Source organism: Molossus molossus, unplaced genomic scaffold, assembly GCF_014108415.1.
Source record: "Molossus molossus isolate mMolMol1 unplaced genomic scaffold, mMolMol1.p scaffold_m16_p_4, whole genome shotgun sequence".
NCBI classification, from domain to species: domain Eukaryota; kingdom Metazoa; phylum Chordata; class Mammalia; order Chiroptera; family Molossidae; genus Molossus; species Molossus molossus.
Genome location: NW_023425377.1, coordinates 97,924,167 through 97,944,613, shown reverse-complemented (window position 1 = coordinate 97,944,613; position 20,447 = coordinate 97,924,167). Strand labels below are relative to the sequence as shown.

The 20,447-nt window shown below is 36.1% G+C and overlaps 1 pseudogene; it reads left to right on the top strand.

Moving 5' to 3' along the window:
- The first annotated feature begins 3,496 nt into the window (after nt 1-3,496).
- On the top strand, nt 3,497-19,749 carry LOC118643967 (annotated as a pseudogene).
- The last annotated feature ends 698 nt before the right edge of the window (nt 19,750-20,447 follow it).

Genomic DNA, 20,447 nt, shown 5'->3' with positions numbered 1-20,447 from the left:
CTGTGAAAATCACACCAACCACACAGTAATGTACGGAGATCCTGACTGACAGCATCCTTCAATCAAGGGCAGGACTTCCCTGTACACCTTTGACCTCATTCTGCTGACAGTCTGCTCTTGTCAGTCAGGATTCCTGGATCCAGAACAGAGAGTAAAATATTAAAAATACATTCAGTCCAGCCAGTGTGGCTCAGTGGTTGAGCACTGACCCATGCACCAAGAGGTCTTCGGTTCACTTCCCGGTCAGGGCACATGCCCAGGTTGTGGGCTTGATCCTCAGTAGGGGGCATGCAGGAGGCGGCCAATCAATGTTCTCTCTCATCTGTACCTCTGCTTCTCTCTCCCTCTCCCTTCCTCTCTCTCTAAAATCAATAAAGAAAAAAAATTTTTTTAAGTGTCTTTTCCCACTTCCTTAAATTCTAAAGCTATTTCAACACTGACTCACATGTCAGTGTTCTATTAAATTCTAAATATCAAAGTCCCAGAAGCAGTAGTTTCACATTATTGGCTAAGACTGGCAAAGGCTACACATTTTCATTATATGTTATTTCTGTTTTCTCAGTCTCTAAGTCATCATTTTAATCCTAATTTTTAATCCGCATTTATGATACACATTATTTCTACATTTGAAATATATACTAAGTGGAATTACAGTCCCAAGAGTTGATAATAGAGAACTGATGCGATAAGAATTAAAATATATTAAAATGAAAAAAATCTGCACATAGACTTGTAATATTAAAAACTAAGAAATACGGCTCTATGAATTTCACAATAATGTATCCTAAATGAGGTTTTGAATAAAAACATACTGAAATAAAAGTAAACACAACTTTAACAGTCTGAAGACACCATAGTTGATAACTGGGTGAAGCCCTGGGACGGCAGGGCTCCAGGTCTGAAAGGGGCAGCAACGAACAGTTGTCAAGACAAAAGTACCTACTCGTGAGGAGGAGAAAAGCAAATAAAAGCCAGGGACAATGTCTGAACTGAGAACTACTCAGGAAAATAAGGTTTAAAAAAATGAGCATCTTCCTAGGTCTACAACTCAGTGGTTGCTGGTAGATAGGAATGTAAAGTCTGAGCATATATTAGAGCATATATCAATATATTACAGAGACAGAGGAAGACTGGTCTCCCACATCTCAATATCTCCATAGGAAAGAAAATCTAACATGCCAGTATAACCCGGCTCTGCAAATATTTGATTTTATAGAATATCAAAGAAAACAATTGACATAATTTTCTGTGTCAAAGTTGACATAACAAGGAAAGGATAAGCAGAGACATAAAAAGAACAGTAAAATACAGAAAGAACATAAAGATTAAAATTAAAAGCACATGAGAAAAAATAATATTATTAAAAAGCACCCAACCAACTGAATAATCGGGATTTTAATTAGCTAAAGATATGTAAATAACATCTCATCCTCAAAGGATGTTAAAATAAACCAAAGAGGGGGACACCTGCAATAATGTCAACTTTAAAAATTTAAAAAGGAAGAAACACACAGGTAGGGGAAAAAAGAATAAACTAAAGAAAAATAGAATAAATCTGGAAAATTTAAAAGATATGGACACCTGATTGAGAGATGGCAAAATGTATTGCATAGAGTTTACAGGAGGAAAGATTAGAGCAAATAATAGACATGATTAATGAGTAAGAATATTCAGAATTTTAAAAACATGCAACTTCAAAGTAAAAATGCACATACACTGTGAAGCAGTATATTTAAAAATATAACCTCATAATAATGAATCTACAGATCATCAAGAACAATGGAAATCTTAAAAAACAGTGTAACAATAATTTCCAAAATGTTACTTACAGAAAATAGATTTCAACAGTGCTCGGTTTATTAATATTTTTCAAGGTACTTATTTTACTTGCCAAGCACACAATTTCAGACAAGTTTCAAAAGGAGAATTGAGATTTTTCAATATTCTTGATAAAGAACATGCTGATCAGAAAACTTCAGAGAAATACATAAACAATCTTAAGTAGAAATAAATTGAATTTAGACATGGATAATGTGATGATTTATGTGTCAACTGGACTGGGCCATGAGCTGCCCAGTTATTTTGGTTAAATATTCTGAGTGTGTCTGGTGTTTCTGGATGAGATTAGCATTCGAATAGACAGACTGAGTAAAGGATGTTGCCCTCTCAGATGCAGATGGGCCTCATCTAATTCACTGAAGGTCTTAAAAAAATAAGGCAGCCCAGCTGGTGTGGCTCAGTGGTTGAGCATCAACCCATGCACCAAGAGGTCACTGGTTCAATTCCTGGACAGGGCACATGCCCAGGTTGTGGGCCTGATCCCCAGTGGGGAGCACACAGGAGGTGGCCAATCGATGGTCTATCTCATCAATGTTCCCATCTCTTTCTCCCTCTCTCTTCCTCTGTCTGTCTAATATATCAATAAAGAAAAATAAAAAATGAGGCAGCATAGGGGAGAATTTGTTCTCTCTGCCTGACTGTCTTTAAAATAGAAAATCAGTCTTCTAACTTCACACTTGAACTCAGACTGGGATTACCTGTATACCAACTGCTCTCCTGGGTCTCTGGCTTCCTGACTAAAACTTTGGGATGTCTCAGCCTCCATAATCATGTGAACCAATTCCTTATAATAAATCTCTTCAGTTAGATAGATAGTGAGATAATTAGATAAGAGATAGATGGAAAGATATAAATATAAATACTTAGATGGATAAACAGATGGTAGGTGAACAGATGATAGATAAGCAAAAGGAGAACCCTATGCTGGAGAACTCAGATTAATATATATTTTGATACCAAAAGTAGTTCTAGAGGAACAGAATTTTTATGATGAGTTTTCTCAGTTGTTTCTGAGGTTTCTGAAATTGACTCTACAATGTAATTCCATCTAAAGAAGCTAATGTCTATATTCCTGGGGTTAAAGGGAACATTCATATTCCATGGCAACAGACATATGCAAAATAGCTCCATTGGATACTCTTAATCAATCACTTATAGAAAGCAAGGGGCTGGGTAACTATGAATATAATACTTTCAAAGATTTCAGAAAACTAACAAATATAATGAGGTTGACTGGTTACTCCTCAAGTCTTTGGAAAAGGTGGTTAAAAATAAAAAAGAGATGATCTCAGAGATTCAAATTTCCAGCTCAAGTGCTACATAAATGAACGAACGCTTCTATGTGCCCTGAAGGAGACCCTGATCTCTTATAGCTGCAAGGATGAGACCACTAAACATGAAATGTAGAATTTCATCCTGTGACTGGCTAAATTACAAGGCAAGTTGAACTCCTACCTGTGCAGTGTTTGCTGTTAAAAATAAGGGTGATGACTGGGAAAGAAGGTGATTCTGTATGTTAGGATGGCCATGTGAGAAGATCCTGATGAAAATGGGACATGAAACCCTAAATTCTACTGTCTACCTTGTCAATGCCTCCCCCACCCCAGTGGAAGCAGCCTCCCCACTCACAGTGGTATCAGCATTTGCCTCTTGAGGGATGAACCCGGCACTGCCCGAGGAAACTGTAATCACCTCCCTTGAGACAGTTGCCATGGAAGACAAGGTTGATGCTTCTCACAACCCACCTTTCAGCCCACGCTTTGGTTCCAGACCTACAACTAGACTGAAACTTCAACAGGCCTCTGCAGGTTAGGTACAAAACACAACCCCTGAAGAGGTATGCTAGACTGCAACCGAACTATTTACGTTTTCTAATTTACACAGAATTCCAGAGAACATAGGTGGGAATGAATACTAAGGGTGTGGGATAATAATAAAAAGAACATAAAATCAGATCAGGCCAAAGTTATTGATATGGACGCACTAAGAGCGGATTCTGCGTTGGTGTTGGAGCTTAGAGTGTGAGAAAAGTCACTGCCAGTTTGTTTAGCTGGGTGACAGACATGGAATGGAAGGTGGCCACCACAACAGACCAGAGCTCTGGGCCTGCCTCGCTTTAATGGAAAGGAGGGAATTCAAAAGTCTACGGAGATTGGAATGTTTGAGTGGATTTGTCATTTCAGACTTGTTAATCCACACTGGGAGGTTCCAGAAGTCATGCTTTTTACTACCTCTGTGAGAAAAATGATTTGTGAGGGGACTCCCTGCATCATTGAAGAGCTCTATAATGACTCTTCTTTGTGACCGGACCCCACACTGTGAGCTGCAGTCGGTGAACTGGGGAACCTAAATGCAGTCACAGTAACTGGATCCTCAGGTAGCAGAGGCCAAGTGACAGCACTCAATGGCCAAAAGCAAGGTGGGTGTGGTTAGGGAGAGCAGAGTCAAAGAAACAACCAAAGTAGCCAACTCACACAGACCGAGGCCATTGGCCACCTGATCCCGATGATCCTAGAGTGAAATATAGGAAGCGCATGAAGTTCCTAATTGATCTGTATAAGCAGAAAAGTTCTAAGTCAAGCGAACTAAAGCTTAACCTGAATCATAAAAACAGAGTCACAGCCTCTCAATCAATTCCCAGACTTGAGCCATTACAGACCCAGAATCCCTTGAATAAATGGGAGGCTGGGTCCTTTGAAAAAAGACTCTGGTACACTGACAAACCTTTAAACTGTTAATATTTCTCCCAGTTTGCCCTAAAGGGATCTATATAGCCTTTTACCAGAGTAACTGTGCATTTAAGAAAAGGAAGTAAGTTGCCTTTCCAGAAACTACTGGACACCATCTATGTACTGTCACTAATTCCTAGAGACCCAAAACATCACTGTGACTCACTAGAGCATGGATTTATAGAGGTCAGATGAGCAATGAGGTTTCACCTCAGGTCCATCTCACAGTGGACTCCGTGGTTCCCCCAAACCATCTTATGGTATTTCTTCAATTCCAGAATGCATCATTGGAGTAGATATACTCAGCTGCTGGGAAAGCCTTCACCTTTGAGAGGAGAGCAGTTATGGAAGGAGAGGCCCAGTGGAGACACTAGAGGTGACTCGGCCTGGGAAAATAGTAAACCAAAAGTGACGCTGCATTTCTGGAGTGATCGCCGAGATGAGTGGCACAATCAAGGACTTGAAATGAGCAGAGGTGGTGATTCCACAACATCCCCATTCAATCCGCCTATCTGGCCTGGGCTCAAGACAGATGGTTGTTGAAGACGGACAGTGGATTACTGTAGGCTTAACTGAGTGATGACTCCAATTGCAGCAGCTGTACCAGATGTGGTTTAATTTCTTGAGCAAATTAATACATCCCCTGGTACCTGGTATTCAGCTGTATAGCAAATGCATTTCTTAATACTTGTTAGTCGAGATCACCAGAAACAGATTACTTTCAGCTGGCAAGGCCAGCACTAGCCCATCTCAGTAATATGTACACTTTCCAGTCTTGTGTTATAATTTAGTTCACGGAAGTATTTATTATTTTCTCTTCCACCAGATACTACACCGTTCCATTACATTGATGTCATTGTGCTTATTACATCTAGTGAGCAAGAAATAGCAAGTATCTCACACTTATTGATAAGATATTTGCATGTCACAGGGTAGAAAATAAGACAAAAATCTAGGGGCCAATAACTCAGTAAAATGTCTAGGGTATCAAGTGGTGTGGGGCATGTCAAGATATATCTTCTAAGCTGAAGAATAAGTTGTTGCATCTGGTCTCTCCTACCACCAAAGAAGTGGCACGATGCTGAGAGGGTCTCTGTGGATTTTGGAAGTGATACGTTCCTCATTTGGGTGTGTTACTTAATTCCATTTACCCGGTTCCCAGAGAAGCTGCTAACTTTGAGTGAGACCCAGAACAAGAGAAGGCTCTGCATCAGGTCCATGCTGCTGTGCAAGCTGTTTTGCCAGTTGAGCAGGAGATCCAAAGATGTTTGATGTGGGAGAGGCAGCTGGGGATGCTGTGTGAAGCCTTTGACAGGCTCCTATAGCTGAATCACAGCCAAGGCCCTTAGGATTTTGGAGCAAAGCACTGCCATTCTCCAGAAATAATGACTCTGTTTTTTGAGAAATAGCTCCTGCTCTGCTACTGGGCCTTCGTAGAGACTGAATGCTGAACCATGGGCCACCAAGTTACCATGCGATTTTAGCTGCCCATCATGAACTCCTACTCACCATCCCATTAAGTTAAGTATGCACAGCAACACTCCATCGTTAAATGGAAATGGTTTATATGTGATTGGTTCCAAGCAGGCCACGAAAGCTAAAGTAACTAATATAAAAAAGTGGCCCAAATGCCTGTAGTGGCTACTCCTGCTACACTACCTTCTCTCCCCAAGACTGCAGCTATGGCCGCAGGGAGATCTGCCTAGGATCAGGGGACTGAGGAAGAAAAGACTCAGGCACCACCTGACAGTGGACAGCTATTGTTAACTGTAGCCCCTTCCTGAGACATCTCTAAAGTACTGTGGTGAAGAGAACTCCCCCACAGTCGGCAGAACTCTGAGCAGCATGTCTCATTAGTCACTTTACTGCAAAAGAGAAATGTGAAGGCAAAATGGCCAGACATGATTATACACCGATTCATGGGTTATGACCAATGATTTGGCTGGATAATCAGGGATTTTGAAGGAATAATGTTTGGAAAATGGGTGATAAGGAAATTTGAATAAGAGCTTTGTGGATATATTTCTCTAAATGGATAAAAAGCATAAAAATATTTGTGTCCCACGTGAAAGCTCACTAAAGGGTAACCTCACCTAAGGGGGATTTCAATAATTAAAAAAAAGATAGAATTATGCATTCTGTGGATGTCAGGCAGCAACTCTCCCCAGCAACCCCTGGCATTGCCCAACGGCTACATGAACAGAGTGGCCAAGGTGGTAGAGATGGCAGTTATGCACAGGCTCAGCAACATGGACTCATCAAGGCTAATCTGGCTATGGCTGCTGCTGAGTGCTCAATCTGCCAGAGGCACCAACCAACACTGAGTCTCAATATGGCATCATTTCCAGGGTTGATGAGCCAGCTACCTGGGGGCAGGTTGATTACATTGGATTGCTTCCATTGTGGAGAGGCGGCCTTTTGTTCTTACTGAATAGACACTTACTTACTCTAAATATGGATTTGCCTTCCCTACACACAATATTCTGCCAGAGCTACTGTATATGAACATACAAAACACACAACATTGCTTCTGATGCAGGAACCCACTTTATAGTAAAGGAAATACAGCAATAGGCCCCTGATCATGGGATCCACTCATCTTATCATGGTCCCCACTGCAAATACTATTTATAACCACATAACCAATTGCAGAAATGGAGACTATAATTGTTATGAGGATGTCCTCCACATTTTGTTATGAATATATTTGTGTGCATATTTCTTTGTTTTCTTCCCCTTTTTATTCCTTCACCATGTAACATAAAATATATTGACTTTACATTATAACATTTAAATATTGGTAATTTTACACCATAGTATTTAAGTTATGGAGTACCAAGAAGAAGAGACAATATGATTCAAGGTCTTTACTTCTGGGCAACAGAATAGTGTTTTCTATGCAAGATAGCCTATCATAATAGATAAAACTACAACCTTGTTATTGTTTTAATTTGAAGATTAGGTATGGCTTAAGGAAATGTATATTGGTGCCAAATTGACAGGAGATGTACTTGTGATGGCTAATTTCATGCGTCAACTTGACTGGGCCATGGGGTGTTCAGATATATGAGTAAATATAATTCTTCTAAAAACAACAATAAAGATTCTCAATATCACCCAAAAGAAAAAAATTAATAAAATATTAACATTTTTAAAATTGGTAAGCAGTAAATTGGTCCTTGCTAAAAACTTAAAATGTATTATAAAACTATATCAATACAAACTATGTTATTTTTTAAAACATAACAACCGAATCAGCATAACAATGAGAAAGCCATAAAACAGATTATATCATATATAATAACACTATAAATGAAAGAAAAATCTCGATATATGAATATTAAAAACGCAATTTAAAAAACATATTAAAAGTCACCTTTTCAATTATAAAATAATATTTGAAACTCACCATACACAAACATCTGAAATAAATTCCAGTAATATATTAGAAGTCCGAAGTTATCTGAATGTGACATTTGATTGATAACTGTTGGATTTCTAGTCATTCTTATCCATGCAACCCAGGCCTTACTGCAAGCACTTTTGACAATTCAACTGTCATGGCCCTCAAGGTATATGGTTTCTATATCTGTTTCTTAGTCTTTGACAATAATTGCTCCAGGCCTATTCAAATGAAATTGTTAAAATGATTAGAACCTTATTCTTTGTAACCAACAAAAAAAATAGTTTACAACTTAATCAAAAGTCTCTTGGACATCATACAGGTTCAAGAATGCAGCTCTGGCTGGTTTGACTCATCAGCTAGAGCATCAGCCTGTGGAGTAATGAGTTGCAGGTTCTATTCCGGTGAAGGGCACATACCTCAGTTGCAGTTTGTCCCCAGCCCTGGTCAGGTCGTGTGGGAGGCAGCCACTCGATGTGTCCCTTTCACGTTGATGTTTCTCTCTCTCTCTCTCACTTCCTCTTTCTCCCTTCCACTCTATCTGAAGATAAATAGAAAAATATCCTTGGGTGAGGATTAAAAAAAAAGAATGCATAAAATAAGATACTGAGAGATAAAATTATATACAGGGTGAGGCAATAGTAGGTTTACAATTGTGAGCATGCAAAACAGAGTTTATTCTTGTATTATCATTTACTAATTGTTGTCCAATTTATAGAAACTGCAAACCTACTTTTGCCTCACCCTGCATATTCTGATAATTATATCATTATCATCTAATGCCAGAATAAATTGCTCAAAGACTACTAGTTTCATAAAAATGGCATTACCTATTTGACCAGTTATTTCACGTGCTTGTAATAAAAAGTGTGTTTTTGAAAGTTAGCTTACACACAATGATTAATGCAGTGAAGAGTAGAGCATTAAAAGTAAACGCCTACTTCTGAAATAGTTTATAGCATTTTTATAAGAATATTCTGGACCTAAGCAATTTTGGCTTCAACAAATGCTATGATTAAGACTTACCAATAAATATTCAGTCAGTTAAGCTAGGTACTAAATATGTAGGCTCTATTAAAAATGTTGTTTCTAGATTGCTTTCAGTTGCATTTCTATTTATGTGATACATAAACTATTCTGGGTCAGGATTTATCTGATTCTAACTTATACACACCTAAAAACCTAATAACATTCAATAATAACCCTTATCATGAAAAAATGTTAAAATACTATTTTTCTCATAACAAATTCCCAAGACACTTGTATTATTTATTTGTAAATAATATTCTACATTGGGGAATTATATGACAAATAAAACCTATTGCAGCACTATTTAAATTATCTTTATGATCAGCCAATTCTTGTATTTAAATTAGTTTGAAAGACCAATTTCTTGAACATAAAACTCTCCTTCATTTTAATAATGTTTTAGAAGATATATTTTAAATTTTAGAGAAAAAAAATCAAATTGCTCTGGTTAATAGGCAATTATTAAAAAATAAACAGGAAAACAAGGAGTGTAGGGAACAGTTTCAACAGTCACACAGCCAGGCCTGAGTACAATGATAAAGTTGATCACTCACAGTTTAGGAAAGTAGTAATAGTCTAAGATTATACATTTTTACTGGGGACTCTATCTTAGGTCTACTGTGTTGCTTTAGCTATGATTCTACTGTATCATGCCTTTTCCTGACAGTCTTCTCTCTTGTTCTCTCTGTTTTGCTTCCACACATTGCTTTTATTTATAATGTAAGATTTTATTGTATTCAAGATCCCAAAATGAGATGATCTAATTGGATCTAAATTTCAGTAATACGTAAACTTCAGGACAGAGCTTCTAGGCCAGGTGTCTTACAAATGTCTCCCAGTGGGTGAACTGCTGATCTTCACAGTAATGCCATGGGTTGTGATCTTCCCAGTAATGTCATGGGTTGTGATCTTCCCAGTAATGTCATGGGTTGTGATCTTCACAGTAATGCCATGGGTTGTGATCTTCCCAGTAATGGGAGAGAGGTTGGAAAAAGGAACTAGGTGGGTCAGAACCTTTTAGGCTTTACTGAAAGGGCCAGTGTAAATAAGTACCTTGAAAAGCTTCTCCAATACAAACATGATGTTTCAGATATGACTGTACAATCTATTGTGTATGCATTGGTAAGACTACCCTTCTGGACTCCACTCATACTAGATACAGAGGGAAAAAATCTATGAATTGTAAAGACAAATTGGGCAGAGAGTCCTTCAATAAAAGTAATAGAAGAAGGCTTTGGAAATGTATTCAAAGTCAGGGGTGACTTTTCTATATATGAAGAACTAAGCTATACTAGCCTGAATGACAGGATCCTTGTAGCAAGCACGCATCACAGCTTTAGATCAATATTTAACCCTCATGTGAAGAATTATATTATTTTTTACAAATACTTCTGTGACCATAAGGAAATGAAAATATTAACCTGAAAACCCCACAACTGAGAATCATTCCAAAGTCTCTCATGCTTCCTTCAGTTTCAGAGCCTTAAAGATTTTTCTCCTTTATATCTAAAGACAGATATTGGGAGCAGGGGAGCTCTAACTGACAACGCTGTGAAGGAGTTCCATGGCTCAAGAGAAGATAAGGAATTGGCTGATTTGGGGATGCAGAAATAATGAGTCAAGGAAAATAGGACAGAGAGAACTGACTTTAAAGAATTGAAGTTAATGGAGGAAAAAAATAACAACATAAAACATGACATGTCACACATGTTTCACATGAAAAGGAGTGAACATACAATACACTCATGATCGGAATTTGTGATAAACCTGTCTTTTTATCTGGTCATTAAGATATTTTACATCATTTCCTGACTCTATGTGGCTTAGATTTAACATCTAAAATATTTTTTTAAAAGAGCATACTTACATGTTAAATTTCCCACATGGTATGTTTGTGTCTGGGATGGATATGAAAAACAATATTTCTCTCTTCTTCCCAGTAATCATAAACAATAGAGGTAATTTCTTTTGGGGATAATATGTTATCAGAGGTCCACTAAGATATGGCCGGAGAAAAGAAAAAGGATGATAGTGTGGCTTCACCTTTACCATAACTGATGAGGCAATAGAAAGCCTGTTTACAGGTTATATGTGTACACACAGGTGTCAATAAAGTCAGGATTACTACTTTAAAACATGTTCATTTGTAGAAACTATGGTCATTCAAGTTTTACTTATAAAAGATAAAAACCCTTCTATATTATCCATGTTTTCATTAACTATACCATGATTTGTAAACCTTCTTATTTTAGATACCCTGATATATCTAACTACACACTCAAAAAAATCCCCCTTTTGGAGATAATGAAATCTTCTATTGTTTCACTACTAAAGCTTAGAATCCAGTCAATGGCTGAAGTGACTGAAAACATGTAACAACTGCAGATTTACATTCCATGCATATTTCTTCTCTTTTTTGGTCTTTAGTTAATAGTCCTAAAACAAATATTTAGCTCGTTAAAGGCTTAAATATTAGCAAGCTTTGTTTATTGAGTTATGACTTTTGAAGCCAATACCAGCATCTTATTATGAATAGAAAACTATGTTTCCAAGTGAGACCACAGCAAATAAACTCTATGACCATCTAACCCTGGAAAGCATGTAAGGTAATATGTCATTAATATGCAACAGATCCTCAAAAAATGTTCTTTCATTCAACATCATTTTATTATACATTGATGAGATAAAATGGAAACTTAACTCCTGTTTATATCAATTATCCTCTTAGTAAAATTGTTTCATTATATGTTGTTGTTTTTTTAAGTCATAGAATCTATTGATGGAATTGAGTACTTACTGTACTCCCTTAGCATGTATACTAGTCTGAGATGAGCAAAAAAAGATTATCTTTAAGCATAATGAAACATATATGGATAATGAATACACATGAAAAAGAGTTTCAAAATATAAAATAAAATTTTTATATTGAGACATAAAGGGAAATTGTACCATTATTTTGTTGTGGGGATTAAAATATATTATATATATAAAGTACATAGAAGATCTGTCTCTTTTACATGCTTTATATATTTACCCTAATACTTTGATCTTATAAAATGCTAAAATTTAATTTAAAAAACGAGAGAACATTAATGAGCAGCTTGTGAACCATATTATTGGTAACACAATCTAAAAGCTTAAGTATGAATCCGTGTTGTTTTTCTCTCCCAGAATCTTAGGATTTGGTGAATTACAAGAGCTAACATAGTGATCACAGACTCTAAAATCAGAGCCAAAGAAAAATGTGAGCTCTAAAATCTGGCTTGGTTTTAAGCTGAGGCGCCATTCCTCCATAATGGACCATTTGCTCTACGAGAAGGAATAGCAGGAAAAATATATATATCTTTTAGGCCATAAATGCTAGGCATAATAGTTAAAACATTTCACAGTTTTTCCATACTTAACAATGTTTATTACTACCAAAGCAGCCACTAAACTATATATAAAATAAGAATGTACTTCTCTATTACAGCAGTTAGTTTTGACGACTGCTTCCGAGCATACTTTATACTTAGTTTTCTTCCCCTCCAATAACATTTCTTTGGTGTTAGTATAGAGACTGAGTATGTATAGAGAGTTAAGTCTCATTCTTTTGAACTACCTAATCCTTGAAGGTAAAAATATTGACTTAAAGAGAAAAGTGTCAATTAAATATATATTCCACTATGATGAAGCAGAGCTATAAACCTTCTTTATTAAAAAAAAAAAAAAAAAAGTAAGTATTTGATGGAGCAGATTATTAGTATAGTCCTTTTATTTAGTGAGATATTTGAAAATAAAATATTTACTTTGTGGAACTATATAGAGTGACCATGTTAAATATGAAACATGCAACCTATTTAAGACATTGACTTTCCACATAAAACACAAAAACAACAATAAAAGAACTCTCCAAGGCAATGGCAATATCACACATCAAATTCCTTGGTGTGTGAAGAAAAGAGAGTAGTAAACACAGATGGGCAACGACTGTATCTACACATATAAATGAAGCAAAAATTTGAGCCATTTAGACTACTGAAAAAATACTTCTATTTTTCTAGACTCTCAGGTAAAGGGTAGCAGGAAAATTTCACTTGAATTTTAATTATATATGTTTCACATTTCACCAGTACACTTAGCATCAATCATCCCTATATAATATAGCCAGGTTTTCAAAAACTGCTTTAAAAATAATAATCTTTATATTTAAAAGACTTTATTTTCAATTCTGTTTTGTACATTTCTCAGGAATCATGACAATGTATTACATTAAATAGAGGGCAAATGGTTGTGAATCTGTAAGATATTTAAGGCCACTTGGCTGCTTTTAAGAAGTATATCTTTGAGATAGAAAAATGTTTGTAAAGCTTTGAAATTTCTACTGTTTGGTTGGAAACCATAACCTGATCATTGAATTCCTCTTGCGTATCCAACATATTGTGTATACATTGTCATGGTGAAATTCTATCCAACAAGAAGAGCTTAAGTAGGGAATCACCTCTACTAACACAGTTGACCTGGCAAGTATGTGCCCTGCATAAAAAGTAAAACTTAAAAAATGATAAATCTTCAAATAAAAATGCTAAATCTTTATTTCCAACCTCTAGAGTAAAATATTTCTAGAATGTTATGTCAGAGGAAAGAGAAAATAAGTATGTCAGTCATGTATTTATGAATGAAATATTTACATTTCCCAGAAACATATGACATCAAAATTAAACATTTTGTCTGATAGAGAGGAAATAGAAATCTTGGCATCTATGAATGTCTACTCCTTGCAACACCCAAATTATCCAACTTAAAGTTATCCCCCCACCCCCAAACCAACAATAAATTTATGAAAATCAGAGGGAAACAAGTTCTGGCATCTTTTATTCAAGTGCACATTTTCCCTCTACCACACCAATGGCTGAACTTCCATCATTCAGTTATGGCTCTCTATTGTAAGACGGAAACGGAACTGCATTTTAAAATTAACAACTCTTCAATATAAAATTTTGCTTGATCCTTCATTCTACATTTCTTGGCAAAACAAAACAAAACAAAACAAAACATGGAAAACAACATAACCTCAGACACATAATTTGTACCTACAGAATAATTTAGAGAATAATCTTGATATTGTTCAAATTAAGAGATCATCATTTGATAATGGACAATTAGCTTAATGGGGAAAAAAATAAGAGTTTAAAATTTGTTGTTTGTACTTATGTTACTTTGTGTTTTTTTCTGTTTTGTTTTGTTTTAGTTACCTAAAGCAATATTGTATGCAGTTTATTTTCCTATTTATAAAAAATAAATTAGAAAAAAAAAGAAAAGAAAAATAAATTAGTTCAATTCATTGTATTAGCAATTATTACCCTTATACCAAACCAGACAGAGACATCACAAGAAAACTATAGACCAATATCTGCTATGGACATATACAAAAAATAAAAATAAAAAAAGTCACAATAAAGTGTAAAACCAGCAACACATAACAATTATTTTACAACATGATCAAGCAGGAAACATCCCAGGAATGCAAGGTTGGTAGAACATTCAAAAATCACTTAATTTAATACAATATAAAACCAAAAACAAATAATCACCTGATTATCCACAAAAAACAGCATTTGACAAAACCTAACAAACATCCTTTAATGATTAAAAATAATCAACAAACTAGGACTAAACTCTACCAGATAAAAGACAGCTAAAAATTAAAGGTTCAGAATAGGCAAATATATAGAGAGAAAGCAAGTAGATTAGCAGTTTCTTGGCTTTGGGTGGCTAGGGAGGAAGAGAGAGAAAATTAAAGTGTTTTCCTTTGAGGTGATTAAAATGTTCTAAAACTGATTGTTGTGATGGTTACAAAGACCTATAAATATAATAATAATGATAAACTTGAATTATATACTTTAAATTAATGAATTCTATATGTGAATTAAATATGGAACAATTATTTAAAATAAATTTAAATTAAAAAATCTGATTGTGGCCCGGCCAGCATGGCTCAGTGGTTGAGCATCGACCCATGCACTAAGAGGTCACTGGTTCAATTCCCAGTCAGGGCACATGCCCAGGTGGTGGGTCCAATCCCCAGTGGGGGGCATGCAGGAGGCGGCTAATTGATGTTCTCTCTCATCGATCTTTCTCTCTCTCTCTCTCTCTCCCTCTCTCTTTCTTTCTCCCTCTCCCTTTCTCTCTCTCTAAAATCAATAAAGAAAAAAATTCTTAAACATAACAAAGTTACATGTGAAAATGGATGCAAACACTGGCCAATCTTTCATGCTAATGTTAGGCCCCAGAGAGGGAAGAAATAGAAAACTGAACCTTAAAAGAGGAACCCTTAAACCCTCTGGTCCAGAAGAGTTCCAATCAGAGGAGAGAAAATTTTCATTAGTTTGAGAACATGCACAGTCTTCATCAGATTAATGCCTCATGTGATGATGTTTAACATGTTCACATTCTGTCCTTGCCTATTTTGATTTCCTCTAAACCAGTAACTAGGTCAAGAGTCATCATTGACCATACAGGGAAATATGGTCCTATTGCAGAGGATTTATATTATTTACCAAAATAACTGCAGGTCCTCAACAATACAGACCAGGAGAAGTTTTGAGAACATATTTGGAAGACAACCTTGAGGCTGTTGGACTTCAGTATTAGAACACAGAATAAAATGACCGGATTTGGGAGAGTTTATTGATATAGTGACATGCTTATATGATTCAGAATACAATGTTCTTAAAAAGACACCTGGGGTTGACCCTCACTTCTTTCTGCGTTGGCTCCTTGAAACTTGATAATGACAATAGTTTACAGTAAATGATGTAGAGATAACAAAATTGCCTTTATACAGTATTGAAGAGGAAATCAGTAGGCTCATAGATTTCAGCATGTTAGAAAAGATTTATTAGGGGTTGACCAAAGTCCACCAGCTCACTATGTTCCCCAGGAGTGCTCAGAAAACAAACTCTGTGTTAAAGTAATAATAAAAACAGTAGTAAGAGAGCATTTAATGAGAAGTTCCTTGGTGGTCTTCCTGTGAAGTCCAGGATTAAAGATACGAGATGGTACCTTGAAACTAGGCTCCCTATTGTCAATGGGATGATGACAGAACTACAGAATATTAGAGACCAAATGGTCATATATAACCAACATTATAAATTTGTTCATAATTATCTAAACAGGCAGCCAGGTTGGGGGGAGAACAAAGGGTTATTATCCCAAAAGTAACTACGGAGATAGGAAATAGACAATAGTGTTCCTGAGGGTGCAACATAAGGACAGGCAACAAAAACATGGCTGATTTATACAAAGCTCAAGGACTGAAGGCTGATGTCAGTCACTGCAATGGAAAACTTGTGATCCCTTCCCAAGTTCTAGGCCTGAGTCACTTATCTGACAGAACTTATCAAGAGGAGTTAGAAAACCATTCAGGGGGACCCAGCAATAACACAAGTATATCAGTTCACCTACTTCTTAGCACAAAGGGTCCTTTGGCCATTTTCTCCAGATTGTGCCTTATATTTTCAGTCTTTTAGACTCATAGATGTAGAAGAAATACTATGGTATGTGCTTTAAAGGGAGAAAAAAATATTTTTAATGTATAAAATCCAATTCTGTATATTTTTAAAAACAAATATATGGAAGATCTATATGATTATTTAACTCTTGGTTTTTGCTATCTTCTTTGTAAACTTAAAAAATTTTAATAACTGTTTTACAAACATTGTGCATTACCTTTTTATATTGCATTGATAAGTGTTAAAATACAAATCTACCATGAGGAAAACAGTCTCAGACTTGTTTCCAGAAGTGCCTGTTACCAGGTTTGAAAGTAAATGCTCGAAGTTTAGCCAATGAAGAGAAATGATACCACAGAAAAGGTAAAAGCAGAGTTCCTCTGGGCTCCTGTGGAAGCAACTATTCAACTTTTTGCTCTTGTCTTTGACATCAGAGCTGAAAACCTAAGAGGAAAAGTACAGTTCAACTGGCCAATTTAAGGTTTTTGTAAAGATCTTTTATTACTCTTTGAAAAAATATATATGAACTGAAATACTGTCCTTGGGAATGGTAAACACTGCCATTCTTTGGGATAGTCCGAATCTCCTATATCTTTCTGCTCATTCCATTCCTTCCTTTGCTAGAAAGTTGAACTGATTTTAATACGAAGGACAGATGCTTGTACATTAACCATGCGCCAACCTATCTGAGACTGCTTACAGTGAACCTACAACTTATTTGTGTGATTTCATTCATTGTGTAGGGATTTTTCAGACCAAAATGTAGATTATCTACATTATCTTAACACTAGATTATCTCTGCCTGTCAACAGACCTGATCAACAGGTCTTATTCTTATTCTTTCTTATTCTTTTTCTTTAATTTTTCTCAAGTTTATTTTTTATGATCTTTACATTGAGCTTTCCATTTTATTTTTATTTTGTATTATTTCTTATTCTTTCAGCCTACAAATAAGACTCTTTGAATATATGTAGACACTAAATTATGATGGGTTCTTTGTTCTATCACAATCAATGTAGTAACAGATGTTTACTCCACAATTATAGCCTTCTTTTCTCCGTAATAACCACCCACAAATCTCTAACTACTATCACATTATATGTCAGCGAACTCTGTCATAGACATGACCTATCTCAATCATCAAACTTTCAATTATGATCATTAGCCCCATATTCCATTTTTAGAGGGGACTTCTTAAAGCACTCCATGTTTTTATCTATCTGATCATGGATTATTACATTTTCTGTCATGTTTTATCTTACTTTCTGTCCGCAGATAAGAAGAATATTTTAATCAAGATCTAGAAATATTTCTTTAGCAACTACTCATACTGAAATTATAGATTCTACTTTCTGTTTCCTTTCAGTAACTATCAACACTGTTGCTACTCCAGCAACCAGATAAAATTTAAGGATCATGGCTACCCAAGTGGTCTTCCAGAATATTCTGTGCATCAAAGTAGATTCCCATTGATTACAGGTCCACTTCAGCATCTTGTCTACTGGAAATGTCACAGAAGAGAAAAGCTATCACAGTCAAGTATCCATTTATATCAGGGAAACCCCAAATTTTATTAAATTAGACAATTTTAAGAGGAGAAGAAGGGCATTATGGATATCAGTGGGACACCAAATGTGATCTTGATGGGTCTGTGTGCATAATTATGTATCATCATTCCACAACACACACACACACACACACACACACCCCTCAACAAAGTTATCTCACAAATTGGTAACCAGAGTTTATGTAAACTTCTGTGGCTAAGGACATCTCAAATGGCATCTACGTCTCTTCAGTAAGAGATATTAGGAAAAATGAATATACACATGCAAAAGAATGAAACTGGACCTTTACCTTACACTGTCAACAAATCCACTCAAAAATGGGTTAAAGTTAAACATAATACCTGAAACTGTAAAACCCCTAGAAAAAAAATATATAGAAAAAACTCCTTGACTTTAGCCTTGGCAATGATTTTTTGAATATGACATCAAAAGTATAAGTAACAAAAGCAAAATAGTGAGAGATCACATCTGTTAACCTAAAATAAAAGGCCAAAGTGAGAGCTGACAAACATTTCAGATGCCCCCCAAAATAGCTATGTGGGAAACACTGATTCAGGCAGAAACCCATAATGAGCTAGAAGTATTCATGAGAAAGAGAAGGGAAACAACTATATATATATATATATATATATATATATATATATATATATATATATATATAAAAGGAATTTCTATAAGTGCTAATAAGCAAAAATTTATCTTTTATTTACTTGCTGTGCAAAATTGAACTATTTTGTCTGTCTGCACCTTCCTTTTCTAAAAAAAAAAATAATTACAAAGCAAAAATAAAATATGTGGAGACAACCTGATGGGAGGTGTCCTATAAACACAAAATGATACTAGCCATATCAAAGTACTATTACAACTCACCGATGCGACTTCAGCAGGTGTGTTTGCAGATTGGGACCTGCAAGCTGGTTCCGATCTTAAGGCTCTGGGCGGGCTGGTGGAAAACGCAGCTCACCTTGGCTATTCGGTTGCTGCCATCAATCACGTTGTTGGATTTAAACAAAAAGAAACAGAAAATTGAAAAACCGGTAGCTGTTTCAGAACTCTTTACAACGTTGCCCGTCGTATAGGGGAACCCAAGACCGATGAAAATTTCTACTAGACTGACAGTTACTATTTCGGATCCATCTCCCTGCAATGTTTGGAGAGCAACTTCTTGGAGGGTCCGGCTACATGACATTGTTGCAGTTTTTCCAAAAGCAGAAAGACGTTTTCATGTTACTTGTACACATTTAAATGTGAATTTGGTCTGCATAACTGTCACAGAGAAACTACCATTTTACTTCAAAAGACCCCCTAATAATGTGGCAACTGACCGAGGCGTAGGCTTTGAACTTGTCTGCAGAGCTGCCCTCAAAGACTCCGCAACGAGGAGGTACAGTTTCCGATGCCCTCAATTTGATGCAGGTCTGCAAAGGAAAGAATGTAATTATACCTAGTGCGGCAGAAAGGCCTTTAGAAATAAGAGGTCCATATGATGTGGCTAACTTCGGGTTCGGGTTGCTGGTGGCGCTCTCTGAAACTGATGCCCGGCTGCAGTGTCCACCACCTGCCAAGCAGCGCTTCTCCATGGAGAGACTAGGAAAACTGCTTTTGGAAATATTTCCATGGTGAAGAAACCTCGGCCAGCAGAAGGAAATGATGATTCTCTTCCAGCTTGCAAAAAAAGGCAAGTGTGAGGTCTGAAAAGATCTCCTAGTCTCTGTCAACATCCTCTTCTTCCCTTTTAAATCCATCAGCCACAACAGAAATAAAACCTCTGTACATTTGCTGTTTTCACGTGAAGCTAGAAATTGGTAGTCTATGAAAACGACTTTATATTCAAAGCCTTTAAACTAACAAACGAAACCTGGTGAAGCATTTAAAAAAAAAAAAACTGAACTTGCCCAGACAATGTAGCTCAGTGATTGAGCATGGACCCATGCACCAAGAGATCACTGGTTCAATTCCCCGTCAGGGCACATGCCCAGGTTGTGGGCCCAATCCCCAGTAGGGGGCATGCAGGAGGTGGCCAATAGATATTTCTTTCTCATATTAATGTTTCTAGCTTTCTCTCTCTCCCTTCCTCTCTCTCTAAAATCAATAAAGAAAAAAAATTTTTTTCAATAAATAAAATATAAAAAAGATTGAACATAATGAATTTAGATATATTATGAGAAAAACAGAGTCTAGTTTATATTCTTTGTAAGTGATAAAACAGCACATATAATTAAATTAGATGTTTCAAGAGGCTTTAAAATTATTTTTTGTCCATTTAAAAACTCATGCTTTTCTGCTTTACTTGATGTACATTATTTTTTTAACCTTGCTACTCAAGAAGTGGTTATTTTTGTAAACTGTTAAAACATATTAAGGGACTGGCTTTTCTAAAACATAT